Below are 16,400 nucleotides of genomic sequence, written 5' to 3' on the forward strand. Positions count from 1 at the left end.
ACTACAATTTTCTCACATATTTGTTAGCAAACTGGCAATCCTCTGCCCATCTGTGCTCCTAAAGAACTGGACCTTTGTTAGATGCTGGTTTTGTACCAAATCATAATTACAGTCATCTGTTGACATCACCTGGTTCCAATCATTATTTGAGTTGATATTATTATTTGACCAATTTACCTAAATACTAGCCCTAAATTGCTCCGGTGCCAACTTTTTTTGAAAGAAGTTGAAAGAACCAAACTTTGAATTTGTCTTTATTTTGAAAACAAAAAAATTAATAAAAAACAATGTAAATTAATCAGGAACACATTTAATAATGTTTGTTGCATTGTCTGTAATGAAATACAAGTCAAAGTAAATTTTGAAATCACTACATTTTTATTTTCCTTTACCATACTGTCTTAACTTTTTTGGATTTTGGCTTGTAATTACATATTGGTTTGAAGATTTCATTAGTAATTATGATTAAAAATGTAGTCTGAAAAGTATAGAAATATCAGAGATGTAAAAATCTCAAAATAAATAAATTGCTTTCAAAAACATTTTTTATTTAATAGCCGGCAAAAGTACATTAGTTCATATCTTCTTAAAGAGATAGAGCATCCAGAAATGAAAATTTACTCCCACTTTACGCCTTTACTCTAAACTTCACAGCTTTATTAGGTTTGTTTCTTTATTCTCTTGAACACATAAGAAGATATTTTGAAGAAAGCTGAAAACCTGTAACTATTGTAACTACTTTTCTAACGGAAAAACAATTACTATAGAAAACAATGTTTATGGATTTCCATCTTTCTTCAAGATATCTTTTTGTGTTTAACAGAAGAAAAAATTCGGGTGAGTAAATGATGACAGAATTTTTATTTTTGGGTAAACCATCCATTTAACTAATGAGAAATCCTCTGAATTTCAGGAGCTGGTGTAATCTTTAGGTATGATGGGTATCACCAGGTAGAAACAAAAATAAATGCAGAATAATTAGTGAATATGTTTGTTGGCTAAGAAGGATTGGTTGTTGTTCTGCTGTCTAATGTTGTTTGGATTATTTTGAATAAAAATTCAACAAATTTCTCTTCCTGACAAACTAATTCATAATCTTGAATTGATTTTGCCAGCAATTATATTCAAAGAGTAATAGTGCTGAATTTTCCAATCTTTTCTCTTCAGGAAAGGTGTTGATCATTGGTGGCAGTATCGCTAACTTCACAAATGTAGCAGCTACTTTTAAGGTAAGACTACACTGCTTGATATCGTCTTGACATACTCACAACTTTTAGAGCACATTATTTTTCTTTACACCATGCTTGCTTTATCAAACTCATCAGGGTATTGTGAGAGCTATCAAAGACTACCAAGGGCCTCTAAAAGAACATGCAGTTACCATCTTTGTGCGACGTGGAGGTCCAAACTACCAGGAAGGATTGAGAGTGATGCGTGAAGTTGGTAAGTATTTTAGTTTTTTGGGGTGCACAATAAAATTTATGATATTTCATTTAATTTAGTTAAATGAAAAATGCTCAAATGCATGCACATTAATCTAAATGGGTGCTCAGCCAAATAACAAATATTCAAAACGGAGGCAACACCAAAGCTCACTATCAGAAGAGCCGGTGTGCTCAAAATGTCACATGCTTTGTGATAGCTTTTTTAGGTTAATAAATTTAAATTTTTGTAGCTTTGGTTTTGCCACCTTATTTATTTAATTTAAACACTTTTCTTCAACCCACACCATACCACATTCAGTATATAGGTTGTATGAATGTTGACACAAAAATCAGCTTATTTGTTTTCTTTGGCAATATTGTATCAGGAAAAGCTATTATTGCTTGTAATTGGTATTGGTATGTTAGTGCATAAACCAATTCAATAATACATATGCTCATTGCTCAAATTTAAAAAAAAAGAATCTTACTAAACTTGCATCTACCCTGTTTTTCTTTTATGTAGTAAATGTGTTCTGCAGTTTATTTGATCAAAATAAATAAATCAATAAAGAAGTACTATTGAAGAAGTGAATATAATAAATAATATTTTTTGTTATGTATAATTAAAATAATATATGAGAAACAAAATGTTAATAAAATGTTAAGTAGGCTGACGAGTCATCTGGGGGTGGGGGGGGGGGGGTATCATATGAATTACGGGAGTTTTCTGGGTGAAATAACAAAATGGGAGGGTGGTGGGAGATGGGTGTGAAATTCGAGAGACAGTAAAATAATATATATATATATATATATATATATATATATAATATATATATATATATATATATAATATATATATATACATACACACACACACTCACCGGCCACCTTATAATGTACACCTTACTAGTATCGGGTTGGACTACCCTTTTTGGAAATATTCCTCATAGATTTTGGTCCATATTGACATGATAGCATCACGCAGTTGCTGCAGATCTCTCAGCTGCACATCCATAATGTGAATCTCTCGTTCCACCACATCCGAAAGGTACTCTATTGGATTAAGTTCTGGTGACTGTGGTGGCCATTTGATTACAGTGAACTCATTGTCATGTTCAAGAAAGCAGTCTGAGCTGATTCATGCTTTATGACATGGTGCGTTATCCTGCTGGATGTAGCCGTCACAAGATGGGTACACTGTGGTCATAAAGGGATGGACATGGTCAGCAACAATACTCAGGTAGGCTGTGGTGTTGACCTGATGCTCAGTATATATATAAAGGTGTACTATATAAGACAACAGTGCTGCACAGATTACATGTTTTGTGTAATTACAGTGCAGTCTTTGCAATTTATTGATAGCCAACTAGCAAGTAACACTATTTCTTATACTTGACAATGATGATTTTAAATCTTATTTGACTCAGGGCAAGTGTTAAATTTAGACCCTGAGTGTATTGTTTTGTAGGTCTAATTTACAATATGAAATTACAAGTAATCTTATTTTCTGTATCTTCTTGTTACTTTGTTTCCTTTTTGTTGCAATAGGAAAGACTACTGGTATTCCCATTCATGTCTTTGGCACAGAAACACATATGACTGCTATTGTTGGCATGGCACTGGGTCATCGACCAATTTCCAATCAGCCTCCAGTGGCAGCACATACTGTCAGTTTCCTGTTGAACAGCAATGCTAGTGCTGCTGTAAGTGTGTTTTTTGTGGTTCACCCAAAATGTTGTTAACTTTCTATACAAATTCATTCTTTATAGTTATTTGTGAGACATGCCAGTATTTATATTTATGTATTGTCTACATTAACACTCATATTTTAGAAAATCTAATGTGCATCCGGAAAGTATTCATAGCGCTTCACTTTTTCCACATTTTTTATGTTACAGCCTTATTCCAAAATGGATTACATTCATTAATTTCATCATAATTCTACACACAATACCCCATAACAACAATGTGAAAAAATCACATGTACATAAGTATTCACAGCCTTTGCTTAATATTTTGTTGATGCACATTTGGCAGAAATTACAGCCTCAAGTCTTTTTAAATATCATACCACAAGCTTGGCACACCTGTCTTTGAGAAATTTTGGCCATTCCTCTTAGCAGTACCTCTCAAGCTCAGGTTGGATGGGAAGCGACGGTGTACAGCCATTTTCAGATTTCTCCAGAGTTGTTCAATAGGATTTAGGTATGGGCTCTTTCTGGGCCACTCAAGGACATTCACTGAGTTGTTCTAAAGCCACTCCATCGATTTTGGCGGTGTGCTTTGGTCATTGTCCTGCTGGAAGATGAACTGTTACCCCAGTCTGAGGTCAAGAGTACTCTGAAGCAGGTTTTCATTCAGGATGTCTCTGTACATTGCTGCATTCAACTTTCCCTCTATCCTGACTAGTCTTTAAGTTCCTGCTGCTGAAAAACATCCCCACAGCATGATGCTGCCACCACCATGCTTCACTGTAGGGATGGTATTAGCCTGGTGATGAGCTGTGCCTGCTTTTTTCCAAATGTACCACCTGGCATTCACTCCAAAGAGTTCAATTTTAGTCTCATTAGAGCAGAGGTCTCTTATGGTCTGAGAGTCCTTCTGATGCCTTTTGGCAAATTCCAGGCGGGGAGTGGCTTCCGTCTGGCCACTCTACCATACAGGCCTGATTAGTGGATTGCTGCACAGATGGTTGTCCTTCTGTAAGGTTCTCCTCTCTCCACAGAAGATCGCTGGAGCTCAGACAGAGTGACCATCAGGGTCATTATTGATCACCTCCCTGACTAAGGCCCTTCTCCCCGATCACTCAGCTTAGATGGCCGACCTGGTGGTTCCAGACATCTTCCACTTACGGATAATGGAGGCCACTGTGCTCATTGGAACTTTCAGAGCAGCAGAAATTTTTCTGTAACCTTCCCCTGCCTTTTGCTTTGAGACAATCCTGTCTCGGAGGTCTTCTGTCATTCCCGGGACCTTATATAGACAGGTGTATGCCTTTTCAAATCATGTCTAATCAACTGAATTTACCACAGATGAACTCCAATTAAGCTGCTGAGACATCTCAAGAATGATCAGTGGAAACAGAATGTAGCAAAGGCTGTGAATACTTGTGTAAATGTAATTTTTCAGGTTTTTTATTTTAAATAAATTTGCAACAATTTAAAAAAAAACATTTTTTTTCACATTGTCATTATGGGGTATTGTCTGTAGAAGGAGAAAATAAATTAATTTAATGCATTTTGGAATAAGGTAAAAAATGTGGAAAAGTGAAGCGCTATCAATACTTTCCGAATGCACTCTAAATTAATGAGATTGACTGTGCTTACCAATAAATTTATTAAGTGGATCAGATGTTTCTATCACTCAGAATGACCAATTATTTAGCATTTTGTTGTACATAACTTGGCATAAAATATAATGATTAACAGAACATTAATCATTTTATATGAGAAGTACCATCCTGTCATGAAAGTAATGAAGAGATTGAACAAAAAGGCTGCATTTCGCAAAAAAATCATTTGTATTCAAATAGAATTTTTTTTGTAAAAGAATAACTCAAATATAAATTTGAGATTGTTATAGCTATGGAATTGTTCTCATCTATTTACTTTTTATCAGTTAAGTGATTTTGAGAGATTTTATTAATGTAGCAGAGTGTATATGAACAGGAAAGCTGACAAAGAAAAACTATACAGAGTGATTTAACCTTCTATTATTTGCGATCTGTGTATTTGAAACTTTTTTGACCCTGTTCACACCGTTGTCTACTTCTGATCACATCAATGAAAACACATCCTAATACCAGATACAAATGACATTAAATTGAAGTGACTAATATAATAATAACTGTTGTCATTAATTTGGTGTGTAAAACCAAGTTTTTCCAGTTGACGTATGACTTATGTTTGAGCAGCGCTTCCAAAGTAAACAATTCCTTTTTGTTTTTCAGACAACAGCAAGAACCAGAAATACTTCATTGTCTGAACACAAAGTGACCTGTAGTGTCACAGATGTCATGACACCAACAGCAGGTGCTCCACCAGGTATTTAGAGCTCAGTTGATGTATAAAACCATCACAGCAACTTCACCCTCACCAGTGACTTTGCATTGATTTTGAATTTTGCATAGATTTTTTTTAACTGTTGTTCAGTTATAGGTGGGCTAAGTAAAATGTTTAAGCTCAACTGCATAATTAAACATGGATTAATCATCACATATAATTTTGATTTTCTTGCCCTTTTTTTAAAATAGGCAAGCCTAAATAACTTTATCATTGCTCTCAACCAGGTCATCTACCAGTCGTTTAGCAGCTGGTTCACCACAAACAATTCATGTTCAGAAAAGAGAAGAACAAAAATCTAGTTATCATAAACATTATACATTGGTTGCATTTTTAGAAAGCTAGATTTTACCGCTTATGAATGTCCCAAGTAGCTATATTTCTACACACTCCCCACTGGTTGTAATAACAACTGGTTGTAATTCATTATTTGTTAAGCATTAACTCTACATTAATATAAGTTAGTAAGCAGTTTATAACTGACCCTACAAATGTTGTGTTCTTGACTTAAACACATTTATATTGTTATGTTTATATTATTTACAATATCAACATCATTATTTACAAATCATTTGTATTTAAGAGTCATTGGTGGTTTTAAGATAATTCAGAATGAGTTAGTAAATGATAAAAAAAAACTATTCAAATCAACATTTATATGTGTTATTATTTAGGCATATAGTAATGATTACTATGTATGATAGTAAATGCTTTAACACAAATTCATGCAGTTTTGTGTTACCAAAAACAAATCAACAAATAATCAATCTTGTTTAACTTTACATTTAGAAATAGTAGGTATTTTATTGATTGGCTGTAACCCAGATATTTTAATTTTTAAGGACATTGTACAGTGTTTACTATATTAAGTACAGTTAAAATCAGTATGGCAACTGTTTATGAATCAAGTAGTTAAGTTTAAGTTAAATAAAATGTAAATCTAACTGGTTGTTTTGACAGACTAAATCCTCACAGGGTCTTGTATAATCTCACCTGGCATTATATGGTCCTTGGCACAAAATTTAATATTTACACAAAACACTTAGATTTGAGGTTAAATATTTTATTAAGTCTTTTAGAGTAGACTTCTACAAAGAAAAAACTTTAACAAAAACTCCCGTTATAATACTGAAGCAGTGAAATGAGTCTCCATAATACCTGCACATTATCTGCACCCTATAATGAGTAAATTTGTGTCACTCCTTTACTAAAAACACTCCTTTAAAGTATCATAACAAGAATGATTATTTGCTATGAATCCTATGTGTTTATTATCTTAAAATTCATTACCACATACAAAACATTTGTTCTGGCACCAAAATGAACACTTAAATACAATCACACACAATCAATACACTGAAGGCCTTTGGTTTCATTCTAAAATAGTGGTGTTGTATAAATTTGTATAAATTTGTGGGTGTATTTGTATAAATACACAGTGCTGTTTTGAAACCAATGATCAGCTTTTTTAAGGCACTAAAACATTTACTTACTCCAACTTATTACATATATATATGTTATAACATATTTATCTTTGTTTTTCATTTTTTTGTCCTGTAACTTTTTTTTTAGATTAGTTTCACTTTTATTTTCTCTCTTTTTTATTTATGCTATCATGTTTTCTTTCTCTGTTTATCATCATAATTAGTTTCCGCACTTTGCGATTCATGGTCTGGTAAAGTAATGTTAAATGCAGCAGTTAAAGGTAAGAATTCAGGGTGATCAAAAATTTTCGTGTGTTTCTTTGCACAGTGTCTTATTTTGGCATGGCAGTGGTTTTTAATGAACTATGCAATAGGTACTTCTGGTCCTCTGATTTCATTCTTAAATATTGTTGAAATTTCGAATGAAAGAAGAGGAGAATTTTAATGTGTTTTACTACTCTTGAATGTTCTTTTGGTTTATTTGCCAAATTGGACCTGAGACGTACGTTTGGTGTATTTTATACTCGTTTTAGCCCAAATTTGTTGGAGCCCAAATCCATTTCAGTTGTTCTGGCTGCCACTGCAACATTGTGCCTGGATTTAAACTTTGAATTGACTACAAAACCGTTAGAAAAGTACATTCTATAAAGTATAGATATGCAATTATGGAGGCAGCCACGCAGTACGTCACATTGTGCATGTGCACTTCAGTGTGCTTGACGTAGTCTATACATGACATCACTGCAGAAATGCCAACTGGCCCAGCCAGGACTCAAACCAGCAACCTTCTTTCTGTATGTTGTGTATGTATATATATATATATATATTTATATATATATATATATATATATATATATATATATATATATATATATATATATATATATATATATATATATATATATATATATATATGAAGAGTTCAGATGCAAAAACCGCAAAACCCCACTTTCACCAAACATGAGATAATGACATTGAGTGAATGCTTTAGGCACGTAGTACACCATCAACAAATATTTTTGCTTAAAATCATCTAAATCGCAGCATCAGCACATTCAGAAATAACAGTTTGTTGGCAAAAGCCTCTAAATGCCACTTGCCTTTGACAGCAAAAACCGCTATGTCCCGAGAACCAATCAGAAGACGCGAATCGAATCATATGTGTTTAATGTAGCGCACTGACATGCCGGCTTTTATGGGGAGGCTTTCGATTAAGATTTTAAAAGACTAATTAAAAGAGTTTGATGAACTGGATGAGACTGTCCGACTGTCAGTGAATAGCAAATTAAAACGTCCCAATTTTTTAAAAGATAATATAGTGTATAAAAACCAAACATTATTTGTATTCCTTCATGATACCTATACATCTTATAAGCTTTTTATATTAATGGGCAATGCACAGATATTGATGTTTCATAATGTGTTTACACAACATTATTTGAATCTATCAAGCTTAGTTTACAATGTTTGCAATGTTTGCATTGTTCTACTTACAATAAATCTAAATCCCAAATATCATAAATGACAACAATTAAGATTTAATTAATGTCAGTTTTAATGTTATTGATTAATGCACTTGCTTGATAGATTTCATTCATTTTCCTTCTGCTTTTTCCCTGGTTTATCAGAGCGGAATGAACCGCCACTTACTTGACAGATTTATGTCTTTTTAATTTTAGGTGGTTTGTGTAATGTGTTTTATGTTTGTTAAAATAATTTCTAATTGCATCTTTTGTGATTTTTAACTAATTACACTGTCATGTCCCAATAGGTGGATTTAGAGGTTTTTGCAAAAAATAAGCACAAGTGGATTTAGCTGGTTTTGACACAAAAGAAAATCTACCTTGTTAAATACCAAAGAATTGTCTAAAGTGACATTTTTGAAAAAAAAGTTATTTATATATACCTTTTCATTATCTATAAAATGAAACTTCTGAACCTAATCAGAGGAGCCTGATAGAAAATGCTCATTTACAAGAAAAGAGGTCTGATGTATTTAGAGGGTTTTGCATCTGAACTCTTCATACATACATACATACATACATACATACATACATACATACATACATACATACATACATACATATATATATATAATATATATATATATATATATATTATATATATATATATATATATATATATATATATAAAATGGTGTGAGCGGGATACAAACTGCAAAAATGCCCGTTCTCTCCTGCTGCTTCTGGAACACCTGAAATCATCAAATTCCATCATCTCTTCTATGTGTCCAACTTGTCTACTTTATCCCATAAATATTTGTTTTCTGCTTTCAAAGTAGACAGCTGAGAGTCAGCTTTTTTAGATTCAGCAGCTGTAGTGAAAAGTCACTCAAATTTGTTCAACAATATCTGTACTTTTTCAATAACTGAATGAATTCTCCAAGGCATTAGTCTATCAGTTGTGTTCAGTAGTTTTACATTATTCTATTATTTTGTGTATAATTATGTGTGGGGGTAGAGTTAATGTTTCAGCCGCTTATTTTCTCTCCTGGGCCAATCACATGCTTTCACGTGATTTTAGCTAAGTGTTATGTAACACTCGATTCAGTGTTGATCTTCAAGCTGTGCCATTTGAGCACTCTGCTGATAGGCTGAAGTAAAATTAGTGTGTGAAACATAAAAAGCAAAGCATGGAGCAGTAAGCAAGGCATCCGAACCAAGTGTGCCACACGCCTGATTTTAAATGATGCTCCTGGCCGTTAGATCGCCCCCCTGGGGGCTGGCTGCAGTACAAGTCATAAAGCCCACCTCCTCCGAGTTGAACGAGACTTGAGCCCAAATAAAAAAAATTAATTACACTTGCAATAAAATGTCTCGAAAGATGGTTTTGTTCAATTAAGGCACTGCTTATCATGTTGATATAGGTACAGATCTTCATTTTTGTAAAGACTATGTTATTAGCCAGTAATTTAATGCTATAAAAACAGGGCGTGTCATCGTGATTGACAGTTGTAATTGACAGTTTCTCTAAACAGACCATCAGAGCTTCAGGAGGAGATTGAAGTGTTATTATTCGATTTCTGTGCTATTTTACCATGATAATATGAGCTCAGTAGTAAACAATACTTTCTGACATACAGGATCAGGTGGAACACTGTTTATTTGGTAAATTGACGGCTTTTCGGGCTTTATTAGTTTGCTGATACACACCTAGCCATGACAGGGAAAATACAGGTGATCGCTAACTAGCAGTTATTCTCTTTATGGATCTGAAATAATAATTAGAGAGACAAAATCAATGTTAGCCGATCTCCACATTCATCTCATGTAACGTTATTTAAACTGATTTAAAGGACGTCTCTGACATTTGAGTTTCGGCATGTTATTGATTTAATCTCCTAAATTTGCTGTTATGAAATATTAATGTTCTAGAAGCAGAATCTTAAAAAAACAAACAGAACTGTAAATGTCATATTATTTATATGCATAATTACCAATGGCTTTTTTACTTGAAAACACCTACTAAACATTCAAATAAAGGTAAATTCCTCTTAATAAACCAAATTAAAACGGAGGCAAAAAACAAAGTTATAAACAATATACAAGCAATTGTGCAGCAGCTGATAGACATCAGTTGATGTATTAATACTGCTTATATTATTTGATATAGTCTAGGGATGGGATGTGTAATATCCTGTTGATATATTTAGAAATTATTGCTGTATTCATCTTTTCAAACGATTGATTTGAACGTTTGGTGTGAAAGCTTGATTCCGTGGTTCCACTTCTGGCCTCCATCAGGTGGTTCCTTCTGTGCATGCCCAGACTTCCAATTTCAGCAGTCTTTTGCGACAGTTTGTGCCTGTCATGAGGCGTTTTGCCTTCAAAAGCGTTCAGTGGGAAAAGGCGCTGCCGCGTCGTTCATATTTTTTTACAGTCATTGGTCCGAACAGTAGCAAAGCAGGAAGTAAGATCTTTATACAGCAACATATAGGGTGAAGAAACATAAAGACAGTAACAGTGAAAGAAGCTTGTAGCGTTCGCCCTCTATAAAAAAGAAGATAGTAATGAATGGTGATGTATTTTATGATAAAATGGAAATTTCGAATCAACGCAGCAGAGCTCCAAACACAATCAGAGTAAATGTAACAACAAGAATGACGTCACTCAAGCATGTGCAGCAAGTAACCTTGCTTTCTGAAAAATGCAAATATTTCTACTGGAATGACAGAATTTTGCCTGTTAAATTGTGCAAAGCATTGTTAAATGTGACCACACCTTTATCCTCATTTTCTCAGTCTGTTTTCATATTTTTGAAAACAGCTTTGTTAAAGTCTGTTTTTTTTTTTCCTTTTGTAAACCATCATAAAGTTAATGCAGATGAAGCAACAAATATTTTGTTCATGGCTGAATTAATGTCAGTTAATATTTACATAGTTTTCATTTGGCATTGACCAATCAGTTGAATTTAATGTTGTCCCTCCTTTTAGCTAAAGCCACGACTCTGTTCAGCAGACAGACCAAGGTAATTGTGTGGGGCATGCAGACACGGGCAGTTCAAGGCATGCTGGACTTTGATTACGTGTGTTCTCGTGATGAACCCTCTGTTGTGGCAATGATCTACCCCTTCACGTCAGTACATTTAAAAATAACCTTAGGATTTATCTCCTATTTTGAGGGCATGGTTTTATGATTTTCATTTTTGTGTGTGCCAGTGGTGACCACAAGCAGAAATTTTACTGGGGTCATAAGGAGATCTGACTGTCTGTCTATAAGAACATGGCTGATGCTTTGAAGAAACATCCAGATGTTGACGTACTCATTAACTTTGCCTCCCTTCGCTCAGCCTTGGACAATACCATGGAAGCACTTCAGTATCCTCAGGTAATATCCTATACTGACAGCGTAATGTTTCCACTTGCTAGCTAAAATAGCATTTTTTTTTAAGTCACAGTAACATCAGTCCTGTGAAAACTAATTCTGAAAATCGAATTTCGTGTGTGTGTGGTGTGTGTGTGTGTGTGTGCTGTGTGGTGTGTGTTGTGGTTTGTGTGTGTGTGTGTGTGTGTGTGTGCGCGTGTGTGCGTGTGCATGTGTGTGTTAAATTAACGTCCAAAGGCTTAACTAGTTTAATCAGGTCAGGCATGTCCAAACTCAGTCCTGGAGGGCCGGTGTCCTGCAAAGTTTAGTTCCAACCCCAATCAGACACACACTGGGCTAAGCTAATCAAGCTCTTACTAGCCTTTCTAGAAACATCCTTGCAGGTCTGTTGAGGCAAGTTAGAGCTAAAATCTCCAGCCCTCCAGGACTGAGTTTGGACCACCCCTGAATTCGGTTAACTAGGCAGGTTAGGGTAATTAGGCAAGTTATTGTATAACATTTGTTTGTTCTTTAGACTATTGAAAAAAAAATAGCTTAAAGGAGCTAATAATTTTGACCTTATAATAGTTTTTAAAAAATTTTAAACTGCTTTTATTTTAGACGAAATAAAACAAACAAGACTTTTTCCAGAAGAAAAAATATTATCAGACATACTGTGAAAACTTCCTGTTCTGTTAACATCATTTAGGAAATATTAGGAACACCTGTCCAACTGCTGTTAACACAAATTTCTAATCAGCCAATCACATCAACTTAATGCATTTAGCCATGAAGACATGGTCAAGACGATCTGCCGAACATCAGAATTGGTAAGAAAGTTGATTTAAGTGACTTTGAACATAGCATGGTTGTTGGTTCCAGATGGGCTAGTCTGAGTATTTCAGATACTGCTGATCTACTAGGATTTTCACGCACAACCATCACAACCAAAAAGAGAAAATATCCAGTGGCAGTTCGGTGGAAGTTGATGCCAGAGGTCAGAGGAGAATGGCCAGACTGGTTCCAGCTGGTAGAAAGGCAACAGTAACTCAATAGACCTCAGTAATCATTTACCTTAATTTAAAAAGGTAATAATATAATTAAGGTGTTTACATAAGTTGCTTTTAGAATGTTCCTGTCATGTACCTGTTTTACATGTTATAACACATAGATGAATTTATGTCATTACATCGCCATGCCATCCAATGTTTTCTCTGGAGTTTCATGTGATATTGGGTGTTTCATATAAAATTTTTCGTCTTCATTTGCTGTTCAGCAGTTCCACTTTCATTCAGTAACATTTCATTCAGGGCCCGTTTACAAACTCTGAGCTACTGGATGAGAGTATGAAGTAAGGACCATATGAAGATAGTTGTTTTAATGAAATTTGATACCACACTCCAAATGTAAAAAAAGTTTAGCATTTCCAGGACAGCATTTGTAAATTTGTATTTGGTTATAGCAGGTGTAACAGTCTCCTGGGAGTTCACTGTGCATGCACTTGAACCCTTGGAGATGCGGTTGTCTGTGGTCCTGGACTAAATCAAGGAGTGGAGAATACATTGTCAAATAGTCTTGTGTGTATGGAATATCTTTCATGACTGTAATAGTTTGAAAAAGGTGTTCACATGTCTGTACTGCACTTCATTAATGTGACTAAAACAGGAATACTCCATTTCTTAATTCGATTTGTGTTTACTATGATTATGACTTTAGTCAGAAAAATCTCTGTTTACATGGTTGACTCTTAATCAGAGTATTGTTTTAATCATATTAATTAAAGTATTCCTGTTTATGTAAATCAGACCCCTAGTTTTTCAGGATTTTTTTGTGATAAAAATTACTGATTTTGTGGTAGTAATTCCCAGAAATTTGGGACAATTTTTTTTTTGCCGTAAAACTAGTCAATGGCAGGAAAGCGTTTCTTTTGTTACCGCAGGAAAAGAGTTAAACGATTGATTTTACGCACACCATAATACCAGCTGCAAAACTTAGTGTTTCAGAAATTGAATAAGAAAGTTTATAAATTAATCAAAACTGCATTATCCTTACTGTATAAATTAATAGTAATTGTACATATTTTTGTTATTCAGATATTTTGCATAATAACTAGATTTTTCAACTAAGAAAACACATGCTAGAGAAACAATAAATGTTATAACAATGTATGCATGACATTTTGTGTCATTGTTTTTAAAATATTCATCTTGATAGACATAATGGTTACAATTTCTTAAGTGTTACATATTCTTTTACTGAAAAGGCCCCATTAATTCAAATTTAAGTAATTAAAAGTGTTGAATTTATATTGTCTATTTTAAGTCAAATAATGAAATTATTTAAGAATTGAGTTAATTTTCAGTCAAAGTAATTGAAAAAGTAATTGAAATGATTTTAATGATTGTGAATTAGTGATTGAATGAATTGATAATCAATAACTTTTTTGAAGTATGGCTTCTCCAACATCCATATTAGGACTCAATAGAAAACTCCAATCAGTAATGACACAGAAATGCATACAAGTACCAACTTTTTTGTATCTTATTGAACTTCTATGGTTTTAAAGCACATTAATTATTGATTTGATTATTTTGTTTCACAGTATTTTATTATTATTATTTTTATGTACCAGATTTAAAAAATAACCAGAGCATATATATATATATATATATATATATATATATATATATATATATATATATATATATATATATATATACACACACACACATATATATATATATATATATACACACATATATATATATATATATATATATATATATATAATATATATATATATATATATATATATATATATATATATATATATATATATATATTTGTTTGTTTATTACGCACTATAGCCATCATAGCTGAAGGCATTCCTGAAGCTCTGACTCGCAAACTTATCAAAACAGCTGATGAAAGGGCGTCACTCTCATTGGACCTGCTACTGTAAGTATTTCAAAATCTTTGATATTTATCTAACTTTGTTTATTCATTAATTTTATAGCTGAAAATCAAGTTTAACACAAATCTTCATTTCACATTTCAACCCAAAATTAGAAAGTAAAAAAGAGAGCTGCAATGTTTGTCATATTGTATGACATGTTACATGGCCTGGCCTAGTTAATTGTACAGTTTACTAACTACTTTCTACAGTTTTTTTTTCTGCAGGTATTTACTAATGCAAACCTTTATGTTTTAGGTTGGCGGTATAAAGCCAGGCTGCTTTAAGATTGGGAACACCGGTGGAAGGCTTGACAATATTCTGGCATCAAAGTTGTACAGGCCAGGCAGTGTGGCATATGTGTCCTGTTCAGGAGGGATGTCCAATGAACTCAACAACATCATCTCACACACAACAGATGGGGTTTATGAGGGAGTTGCTATTGGAGGGGACAGGTAATAAACAGGACATGTCCTGATCTCATGACATAAAAGACGACCAACCAAAATAGCTAATCAAATCACTGCCTTGAGAAAAGATTATATGATATGCATTTTTGTAAATTAAGCTTTATGGGTCACTTCACTTTTTTGCAGTGTTTTGTGTTCTTGTGTTGAAATTATCAAAATGAAACCTTCTGTAATCTGTCACACTTTACAGCACGTTTCCATTAGGTAATGTTATTTAATGTATTTACTAACATGAACTAAGAATAAACAATGTATAACAGTATTTATTAATTATAGTTTATCATTTAATGCATTATTCAAATGCATTAAAAACAAGTTGCTTGTTAACATTAGCTAATACAGCGGTCCTCTACCACCAGGCCATGGACTGGTACCGGTCCGTACAAGATTTATTTATTATCTGAATCTTTTATTTAGAAAAATCTTTTATTTTGAATAGCGACTATTCTCTCGCTTACAACTGGGTCACTTAAGCACCCAAATTTAACCCACAAGCAGCAAAATGAGTCTTTGGAAAGTTTCTTTGCTAAGGGGAAAAGGCCCAGTGAAGGACCCGCAAACTGCCAAGGAATGCATCCACAATCCATTTCTCAACAAATCAGGTGAATCCACCATATCTGTGCAAGACGATCAACTGCTGGAGATTGCAAATGACGGCGGACTTTAAGGGGTCGTTTCCATATTTTGTCTTTTCTAGAGTTCACCCAAATTTTTTTATTTCCAATTGAGGTGCACGCTCTTGTCTTTCAGACGCCCCCAGTTGAATGAATGCCGAGTGCGCAGCGTGAGTAACGTGACAAGAACTGACCGATCAGCTTCAGCTTGTATGGATTATACACATTTCGGTAGACTAATTATTTTACCCAAACACTGCAGTGCTTTGTAATTTTCTCCATAAGTAAAACTTGTATCAGAGTGACTGCAATGTTTTGTTAACTTGTCATCTTCTAAGAAAACGGTTGATGGTCGCCTAGCAACCTATGATCCACCGTCGCCCTGTCTGTGGTAAAATTGTCAAGCATAGACCAGTCAGCGGTGATAAAAATGTTGGGGACCACTGAGCTAATACACTGTTAATACACTAATTCACTCTAGCTAATACACTGTTATCAAGAAATAGCAATGAACTAATTTAATTACTAATTTAATAAATATGAATAAACACTGTAATAAATGTTCTGCATATGTTAGTATTTATGTTAGTAAACATATTAACATTAACTAATGCAAATTTATTGTGAAGTG

The sequence above is a fragment of the Danio aesculapii genome, unplaced genomic scaffold (genome assembly GCF_903798145.1).
Source record: "Danio aesculapii unplaced genomic scaffold, fDanAes4.1, whole genome shotgun sequence".
Taxonomy (NCBI): domain Eukaryota; kingdom Metazoa; phylum Chordata; class Actinopteri; order Cypriniformes; family Danionidae; genus Danio; species Danio aesculapii.